Genomic DNA, 10,739 nt, shown 5'->3' with positions numbered 1-10,739 from the left:
TGTTTGAAAGGAGACAGGACGTGGGAGCAGGTCGCTACTGAGCTGCCCCGGTCACGCAAAGTTAAGAAGGCGCAATTAACCGCGGTACGGTCGAGGAGAACGTGTCTATATTGCCCGAAGTTTAGAAGAATTGAGGGGTGACCTCGATGAAATGTCTAAAATTCAGCAGGGGCGTTGACGGGATCGATGCTGGGAGCCGATTCCCCCCCCCCCCCCCCCCCCCCCCCACCCGACCCCCTTCCCTCCGGCCCGAGAGTCTGGGACCCGGGGTGGGAGAGGGTCACTGTGTCAGGTCAAGGAGTCGGCCATTTTGGATTGTGACGAGGGCGGAATGTCTTCGCTCGGAAGGGGGTTGTGAATCTGGAGAATTCTTTCCCCGCCCGCAGAGCGCTGTGGGTCGCTCAGTCACCCAGTCGGTCCCAGATCCTGATCGAGAGATTGTTGGACGCCGAGGGGAGGGGGGGGGGAAATCAAGGGGAGAGTGCGGGGGAGCGGGCAGAGCTGAGGGAGAAGGCCAGCCGCAGGCCTGATTAAGGGCGGGACGGCTTTGAGGGGGCCGATGGCCTCCTCCTGTTCTCCTTTCCCAAGCTGGACCGGTATACTGTGCCGGGTGTCACTCGCGCACAGGCTGCGCGGGCACCTCCCTCCGCAGTAGGCCGCAGATGGAGCCTGAGCGTTTCCTGATCTCTGGGCGGACTGCAAAGGCTTGACAGGGCAAGAGGGTGAGCGGAGGAAAGGGGGAGGCGCGGCGGGCGTGGGGGGGGGTGGGGATTCCAGCGTGGGGGGAGGGGGGATGTCGGACCGAGAGGGTGAAAGGAGAGGGGGTAGCGTGTTGCCCCCTCCCTCCCCCACACCCAACCCGTCAGGACCATCCACAGCTCAGACGTGGGTCCTGGAGGGCGCTGAGGGGTTGTTGATGTACTTGGCAGTGTAGTTGGAGCCGCCACTGGATCCGCGGGGCCAGGAGCAGCAGAGGAGGCCCCCTCCCAAAAGCAGGAGGGCTGCCGCCGCCCAGCCGACCCAGACGCTGATGCCGATCTCCTGTTTTCTGGTGACTAAGGGATTGTGGAAGTTTTGGATGGTGGTGTGGGCGGACCAGCTGACGGGGACCAGGAGCATGAAGCCCGCCAAAACCAGCAACACGCCGGCCACAGTAGCCACCTTCCCCTTGACGTCCTCATCGCCCAGGCAGGTGGTGAAGTTGGCCCCCATCAGCCCGGCCAGCAAGCCCAGTATGCTGACGATGATGGTGATGACGGTGAGGGCCCGGGCCGCCTGCAGGTCACTGGACAGGGACATGAGTGAATCGTACACCTTGCACTGCTGTTGCCCTGTGCTCTGTATTACGCAGTTCATCCAGATTCCTTCCTCCGTCGTCACAGCTGTCACAATGCTGGAGCCGATGTGGGAATCATACTTCCACTTGGGAACGAATGCAGCAGACGATGCAGCCAATCAGCCCCAGAATGCCCAGTATGATCCCGAGGGACTGCATGCCACCCGAAGCCATGGCCACTAGATCGACAGGTGGTAACGGACGAAAAGGTCCCTGCGTAACAAGGAGGTAGACAGCACTTAAAATCCACTCGCTACGCTGGCAACGTTAATCCATCACTGATAATAACACCTTCAGTTACCGCGGAAACCCTCAGTATCAGACTCTCAGTTATAACACTTTCTCTCACACACACTGTCCCTCAGTATCAGACTCTCAGTTATAACACTCTCTCTCACACACTGTCCCTCAGTATCAGACTCTCAGTTATAACACTCTCTCTCACACACTGTCCCTCAGTATCAGACTCTCAGTTATAACACTCTCTCTCACACACTGTCCCTCAGTATCAGACTCTCAGTTATAACACTCTCTCACACACTGTCCCTCAGTATCAGACTCTCAGTTATAACACTCTCTCACACTGTCCCACAGTATCAGACTCTCAGTAACAACACTCTCTCTGTTACACTGTCCCTCAGTATCAGACTCTCAGTTATAACACTCTCTCACACACACTGTCCCTCAGTATCAGACTCTCAGTTATAACACTCTCTCACACACACTGTCCCTCAGTATCAGACTCTCAGTTATAACACTCTCTCTGTTACACTGTCCCTCAGTATCAGACTCTCAGTTATAACACTCTCTCACACACACTGTCCCTCAGTATCAGACTCTCAGTTATAACACTCTCTCACACACACTGTCCCTCAGTATCAGACTCTCAGTTATAACACTCTCTCTCTCACTGTCCCTCAGTATCAGACTCTCAGTTATAACACTCTCTCTCACACACTGTCCCTCAGTATCAGACTCTCAGTTATAACACTCTCTCTGTTACACTGTCCCTCAGTATCAGACTCTCAGTTATAACACTCTCTCTCACACACTGTCCCTCAGTATCAGACTCTCAGTTATAACACTCTCTCACACACACTGTCCCTCAGTATCAGACTCTCAGTTATAACACTCTCTCTGTTACACTGTCCCTCAGTATCAGACTCTCCGTTATAACACTCTCTCACACACACTGTCCCTCAGTATCAGACTCTCAGTTATAACACTCTCTCTCACACACTGTCCCTCAGTATCAGACTCTCAGTTATAACACTCTCTCTCACACACCGTCCCTCAGTATCAGACTCTCAGTTATAATACTCTCTCTCTGTTACACTGTCCGTCAGTATCAGACTCTCAGTTATAACACTCTCTCTCACACACTGTCCCTCAGTATCAGACTCTCAGTTATAACACTCTCTCTCACACGCTGTCCCTCAGTATCAGACTCTCAGTTATAACACTCTCTCTCACACACTGTCCCTCAGTATCAGACTCTCAGTTATAACACTCAGTCTCTCACATACTGTCCCTCAGTATCAGACTCTCAGTTATAACACTCTCTCTCACACTGTCCCTCAGTAACAGACTCTCAGTTCTAACACTCTCTCACACACTGTCCCTCAGAATCGGACTATCAGCTATAACACTCTCTCTCACACACTGTCCCTCAGTATCAGACTCTCAGTTATAACACTCCCTCACACACTGTCCCTCATTATCAGACTCTCAGTTATAACACTCTCTCTCACACACTGTCCCTCAGTATCAGACTCTCAGTTATAACACTCTCTCTGTTACACTGTCCCTCAGTATCAGACTCTCAGTTATAACACTCTCTGTTACACTGTCCCTCAGTATCAGACTCTCAGTTATAACACTCTCTCTCACACACTGTCCCTCATTATCAGACTCTCAGTTAGAACATAGAACATAGAACAGTACAGCACAGAACAGGCCCTTCGGCCCTCAATGTTGTGCCGAGCCATGATCACCCTACTCAAACCCACGTATCCACCCTATACCCGTAACCCAACAACCCCCCCTTAACCTTACTTTTATTAGGACACTACGGGCAATTTAGCATGGCCAATCCACCTAACCCGCACATCTTTGGACTGTGGGAGGAAACCGGAGCACCCGGAGGAAACCCACGCACACAGGGGGAGGACGTGCAGACTCCACACAGACAGTGACCCAGCCAGGAATCGAACCTGGGACCTTGGAGCTGTGAAGCATTTATGCTAACCACCATGCTACCCTGCTGCCCCAAAGTTATAACAATCTCTCACACACTGTCCCTCAGTATGAGACTCTCAGCTATAACACCCACTCTGTCACACACTGTCCCTCAGCATCAGACTCTCAGCTATAACACTCTCTCTCTCACACTTTCCCTCAGTATCAGACTCTCAGTTATAACACTCTCTCTCACACACTGTCCCTCAGTATCAGACTATCAGTTATACCACTCTCTCTGTTACACTGTCCCTCAGTATCAGACTCTCAGTTATAACGCTCTCTCACACACACTGTCCCTCAGTATCAGACTCTCAGTTATAACACTCTCTCTCACGCACTGTCCCTCAGTATCAGACTCTCAGTTATAACACTCTCTCACACACACTTTCCCTCAGTATCAGACTATCAGTTATAACACTCTGTCACAAAAACTCTCCCTCAGTATCGGACTCTCAGTTATAACACTCTCTCTGTTACACTGTCCCTCAGTATCAGACTCTCAGTTATAACGCTCTCTCACACACACTGTCCCTCAGTATCAGACTCTCAGTTATAACACTCTCTCACACACACTGTCCCTCAGTATCAGACTCTCAGTTATAAAACTCTCTCTGTTACACAGTCCCTCAGTATCAGACTCTCAGTTATAACACTCTCCCTCACATACAGTCCCTCAGTATCAGACTCTCAGTTATAACACTCTCTCTCACACACACTGTCCCTCAGTATCAGACTCTCAGTTATAACACTCTCTCACACACACTGTCCCTCAGTATCAGACTCTCCGTTATAACACTCTCTCCCTCACAAACTTTCCCTCAGTATCAGACTCTCAGTTATAACAATCTCTCACACTGACCCTCAGTATCAGACTCTCAGTTATAACACTCTCTCTATCACTGTCCCTCAGTATCAGACTATCAGTTATCACACTCTCCTAACACTTTCCCTCAGTTTCAGACTCTCAGTCATAACACTCTCTCTCACACACTGTCCCTCAGTATCAGACTCTCAGTTATAACACTCTCTCTATCACTGTCCCTCAGTATCAGACTCTCAGTTATAACACTCTCTCTGTTACACTGTCCCTCAGTATCAGACTCTCAGTTACAACACTCTCTCTGTCACACTGTCCCTCAGTATCAGACTCTCAGTTATAACACACTCTCTCACATACTGTCCCTCAGTATCAGACTCTCAGTTATAACACACTCTCTCACACTGTCCCTCAGTATCAGACTCTCAGATATAACAATCTCTCTCACACACTGTCCCTCAGTATCAGACTCTCAGTTATAACACTCTCTCTCACACACTGTCCCTCAGTATCAGACTCTCAGTTATAACACTCTCTCTCACACACTGTCCCTCAGTATCAGACTCTCAGTTATAACACACTCTCTCACACACTGTCCCTCAGTATCAGACTCTCAGTTATAACACTCTCTCTCACACACTGTCCCTCAGTATCAGACTCTCAGTTATAACACTCTCTCTGTTACACTGTCCCTCAGTATCAGACTCTCAGTTATAACACTCTCTCACACTGTCCCTCAGTATCAGACTCTCAGTTATAAAACTCTCTCCCACACACTGTCCCTCAGTATCAGACTCTCAGATATAACACGCTCTCTGTTACACTGTCCCTCAGTATCAGACTCTCTGTTATAACACTCTCTCACACTGTCCCTCAGTATCAGACTCTCAGTTATAAAACTCTCTCCCACACACTGTCCCTCAGTATCAGACTCTCAGTTATAACACTCTCTCACACACACTGTCCCTTAGTATCAGACTCTCAGTTATAACACTCTCTCTCTCACTGTCTCTCAGTATCAGACTTTCAGTTATAACACTCTCTCACACAATGTCCCTCAGAATCAGACTCTCAGTTATAACACTCTCTCACACACTGACCCTCAGTATCAGACTCTCAGTTATAACACTCTCTCTCACACTGTCCCTCAGTATCAGACTCTCAGCTATAATACTCTCTCTCACACACTGTCCCTCAGTATCAGAGTCTCAGTTATTACACTCTCTCTCACACTATCCCTCAGTATCAGACTCTCAGTTATAACACTCTCGCACACTGTCCCTCAGAATCAGACTCTCAGTTATAACACTCTCTCTCACACACTGTCATTCAGTATCAGACTCTCAGTTATAACACTCTCTCTGTTACACTGTCCCTCAGTATCAGACTCTCAGTTATAACACTCTCTCTCAATTACCCTCAGTATCAGACTCTCAGTTATAACACTCTCTCTGTTACACTGTCTCTTAGTATCTGTCTCTCAGTTAAAACACTCTCTCTCACACACTGTCCCTCTGTATCAGACTCTGTTATAACACTCTCTCTGTTACACTGTCCCTCAGTATCACACTCTCAGTTATAGCACTCTCACACACTGTCCCTCAGTATCAGACTCTCAGTTATAACACTCTCTCACACTATCCCTCAGTATCAGACTCTCAGTTATAACACTCTCTCTCACACACTGTCCCTCAGTGTCAGACTCTCAGTTCTAACACTCACACACTGTCCCTCAGAATCGGACTATCAGCTATAACACTCTCTCTCACACACTGTCCCTCAGTATCAGACTCTCAGTTATAACACTCCCTCACACACTGTCCCTCATTATCAGACTCTCAGTTATAACACTCTCTCTCACACACTGTCCCTCAGTATCAGACTCTCAGTTATAACACTCTCTCTGTTACACTGTCCCTCAGTATCAGACTCTCAGTTATAACACTCTGAATGTTACACTGTCCCTCAGTATCAGACTCTCAGATATAACAATCTCTCTCACACACTGTCCCTCAGTATCAGACTCTCAGTTATAACACTCTCTCACACACACTGTCCCTTAGTATCAGACTCTCAGTTATAACACTCTCTCTCTCACTGTCTCTCAGTATCAGACTTTCAGTTATAACACTCTCTCACACAATGTCCCTCAGAATCAGACTCTCAGTTATAACACTCTCTCACACACTGACCCTCAGTATCAGACTCTCAGTTATAACACTCTCTCTCACACTGTCCCTCAGTATCAGACTCTCAGCTATAACACTCTCTCTCTCACACTATCCCTCAGTATCAGACTCTCAGTTATAACACTCTCGCACACTGTCCCTCAGAATCAGACTCTCAGTTATAACACTCTCTCTCACACACTGTCATTCAGTATCAGACTCTCAGTTATAACACTCTCTCTGTTACACTGTCCCTCAGTATCAGACTCTCAGATATAACACTCTCTCACACTGACCCTCAGTATCAGACTCTCAGTTATAACACTCTCTCTGTTACACTGTCTCTTAGTATCTGTCTCTCAGTTAAAACACTCTCTCTCACACACTGTCCCTCTGTATCAGACTCTGTTATAACACTCTCTCTGTTACACTGTCCCTCAGTATCAGACTCTCAGTTATAGCACTCTCACACACTGTCCCTCAGTATCAGACTCTCAGTTATAACACTCTCTCACACTATCCCTCAGTATCAGACTCTCAGTTATAACGCTCTCTCTCACACACCATCCCTCAGTATCAGACTCTCAGTTATAACACTCTCTCACACTATCCCTCAGTATCAGACTCCCAGCTATAACACTCTCTCTCTCTCACACTGTCCCTCAGAATCAGACGCTCAGTTATAACACTCTCTCACACGGGCCCTCAGTAACAGACTCTCAGTTATAACACTCTCTCTAACACTGTCCCTCAGTATCAGACTCTCAGTTAAAGCACTCTCACACACTGACCCTCAGTATCAGACTCTCAGTTATAAAACTCTCTCACACACACTGTCCCTCAGTATCAGACTCTCAGTTATAAAACTCTCTCTGTTACACTGTCCCTCAGTATCAGCCTCTCAGTTATAAAACTCTCTCTGTTACACTGTCCCTCAGTATCAGCCTCTCAGTTATAACACTCTCTCTGTCACACACTGTCCCTCAGTATCAGACTCTCAGTTATAACACTCTCTCACACACACTGTCCCTTAGTATCAGACTCTCAGTTATAACACTCTCTCTCTCACTGTCTCTCAGTATCAGACTTTCAGTTATAACACTCTCTCACACAATGTCCCTCAGAATCAGACTCTCAGTTATAACACTCTCTCACACACTGACCCTCAGTATCAGACTCTCAGTTATAACACTCTCTCTCACACTGTCCCTCAGTATCAGACTCTCAGCTATAACACTCTCTCTCACACACTGTCCCTCAGTATCAGAGTCTCAGTTATAACACTCTCTCTCACACTATCCCTCAGTATCAGACTCTCAGTTATAACACTCTCGCACACTGTCCCTCAGAATCAGACTCTCAGTTATAACACTCTCTCTCACACACTGTCATTCAGTATCAGACTCTCAGTTATAACACTCTCTCTGTTACACTGTCCCTCAGTATCAGACTCTCAGTTATAACACTCTCTCACACTGTCCCTCAGTATCAGACTCTCAGTTATAACACTCTCTCTGTTACACTGTCTCTTAGTATCTGTCTCTCAGTTAAAACACTCTCTCTCACACACTGTCCCTCTGTATCAGACTCTGTTATAACACTCTCTCTGTTACACTGTCCCTCAGTATCAGACTCTCAGTTATAGCACTCTCACACACTGTCCCTCAGTATCAGACTCTCAGTTATAACACTCTCTCACACTATCCCTCAGTATCAGACTCTCAGTTATAACGCTCTCTCTCACACACTGTCCCTCAGTATCAGACTCTCAGTTATAACACTCTCTCACACTATCCCTCAGTATCAGACTCCCAGCTATAACACTCTCTCTCTCTCACACTGTCCCTCAGAATCAGACGCTCAGTTATAACACTCTCTCACACGGGCCCTCAGTAACAGACTCTCAGTTATAACACTCTCTCTAACACTGTCCCTCAGTATCAGACTCTCAGTTAAAGCACTCTCACACACTGACCCTCAGTATCAGACTCTCAGTTATAAAACTCTCTCACACACACTGTCCCTCAGTATCAGACTCTCAGTTATAAAACTCTCTCTGTTACACTGTCCCTCAGTATCAGCCTCTCAGTTATAAAACTCTCTCTGTTACACTGTCCCTCAGTATCAGCCTCTCAGTTATAACACTCTCTCTGTCACACACTGTCCCTCAGTATCAGACTCTCAGTTATAACACTCTCTCACACACTGTCCCTCAGTATCAGACTCTCAGTTATAACACTCTCTCTCTCTCACACTGTCCCTCAGTATCAGACTCTCAGTTATAACACTCTCTCTCACACACTGTCCCTCAGTATCAGACTCTCAGTTATAACACTCTCACACTGGCCCTCAGTATCAGACTCTCAGTTATAACACTCTCTCTAACACTGTCCCTCAGTATCAGACTCTCAGTTATAACACTCTCTCTAACACAGTCCCTCAGTATCAGACTCTCAGTTATAACACACTCTCACACAAACTGTCCCTCAGTATCAGACTCTCAGTTATAACACTCTCTCACACTGACCCTCAGTATCAGACTCTCAGTTATAACACTCTCTCTGTTACACTGTCCCTCAGTATCAGACTCTCAGTTATGACACTCTCTCACACTGACCCTCAGTATCAGACTCTCAGTTATAACACTCTCTCACACTATCCCTCAGTATCAGACTCTCAGCTATAACACTCTCTCTCTCTCACACTGTCCCTCAGAATCAGACTCTCAGTTATAACACACTCTCACACAAACTGTCCCTCAGTATCAGACTCTCAGTTATAACACTCTCTAACACAGTCCCTCAGTATCAGACACTCAGTTATAACACTCTCTCACACTGACCCTCAGTATCAGACTCTCAGTTATCACACTCTCTGTAACACTGTCCCTCAGAATCAGACTCTCAGTTATAACAATCTCTCTGTTACATTGCCCCTCAGTATCAGACTCTCAGGTATAAAACTCTCTCTGTTACACTGTCCCTCAGTATCAGCCTCTCAGTTATAACACTCTCTCTGTCACACACTGTCCCTCAGTATCAGACTCTCAGTTATAACACTCTCTCACACACTGTCCCTCAGTATCAGACTCTCAGTTATAACACTCTCTCTCTCTCACATTGTCCCTCAGTATCAGACTCTCAGTTATAACACTCTCTCACACAGACTCTCCCTCAGTATCAGACTCTCAGTTATAACACTCTCTCACACTGACCCTCAGTATCAGACTCTCAGTTATAACACTCTCTCTGTTACACTGACCCTCAGTTTCAGACTCTCAGTTATAACACTCTCTCTGTTACACTCTCCCTCAGTATCAGACTCTCAGTTATAACACTCTCTCTCACACAATGTCCCTCAGTATCAGACTCTCAGTTATAACACTCTCTGTTACAGTGTCCCTCAGTATCAGACTCTCAGTTATAACACTCTCTCACACTGGCCCTCAGTATCAGACTCTCAGTTATAACACTCTCTCTAACACTGTCCCTCAGTATCAGACTCTCAGTTATAACACTCTCTCTCTGTTACACTGTCCCTCAGTATCAGACTCTCAGTTACAAAACTCTGTTACACTGTCCCTCAGTATCAGACTCTCAGTTATAACACACTCTCACACAAACTGTCCCTCAGTATCAGACTATCAGTTATAACACTCTCTCACACTGACCCTCAGTATCTGACTCTCAGTTATAACACTCTCTAACACTGTCCCTCAGAATCAGACTCTCAGTTATAACACTCTCTCTAACACTGTCCCTCAGTATCAGACTCTCAGTTATAACACTCTCTCTCACACACTGTCCCTCAGTATCTGACTCTCAGTTATAACACTCTCTCTGTCACACACTGTCCCTCAGTATCAGACTCTCAGTTATAACACTCTCACACACTGTCCCTCAGTATCAGACTCTCAGTTATAACACTCTCTCTCTCTCACACTGTCCCTCAGTATCAGACTCTCAGTTATAACACTCTCTCACACAAACTCTCACTCAGTATCAGACTCTCAGTTATAACACTCTCTCACACTGACCCTCAGTATCAGACTCTCAGTTATAACACTCTCTCACACACTGTCCCTCAGAATCAGACTCTCAGCTATAACACTCTCTCTCTCACCCTGACCCTCAGTCTCAGACTCTCAGTTATAACACTCTCTCACACTGTCCCTCAG

The 10,739-nt window shown here is 46.9% G+C and overlaps 1 pseudogene; it reads right to left on the bottom strand.

The window, feature by feature from the left end:
• Positions 1–215: 215 nt before the first annotated feature.
• LOC119954939 lies at positions 216–1,546 on the bottom strand (annotated as a pseudogene).
• Between the last annotated feature and the right edge of the window lie 9,193 nt (positions 1,547–10,739).

The sequence above is a fragment of the Scyliorhinus canicula genome, chromosome 20 (assembly GCF_902713615.1).
Source record: "Scyliorhinus canicula chromosome 20, sScyCan1.1, whole genome shotgun sequence".
NCBI classification, from domain to species: domain Eukaryota; kingdom Metazoa; phylum Chordata; class Chondrichthyes; order Carcharhiniformes; family Scyliorhinidae; genus Scyliorhinus; species Scyliorhinus canicula.
Note: the sequence above shows the minus strand (reverse complement) of the source record. Positions and strands in the feature narration are given on the sequence as shown.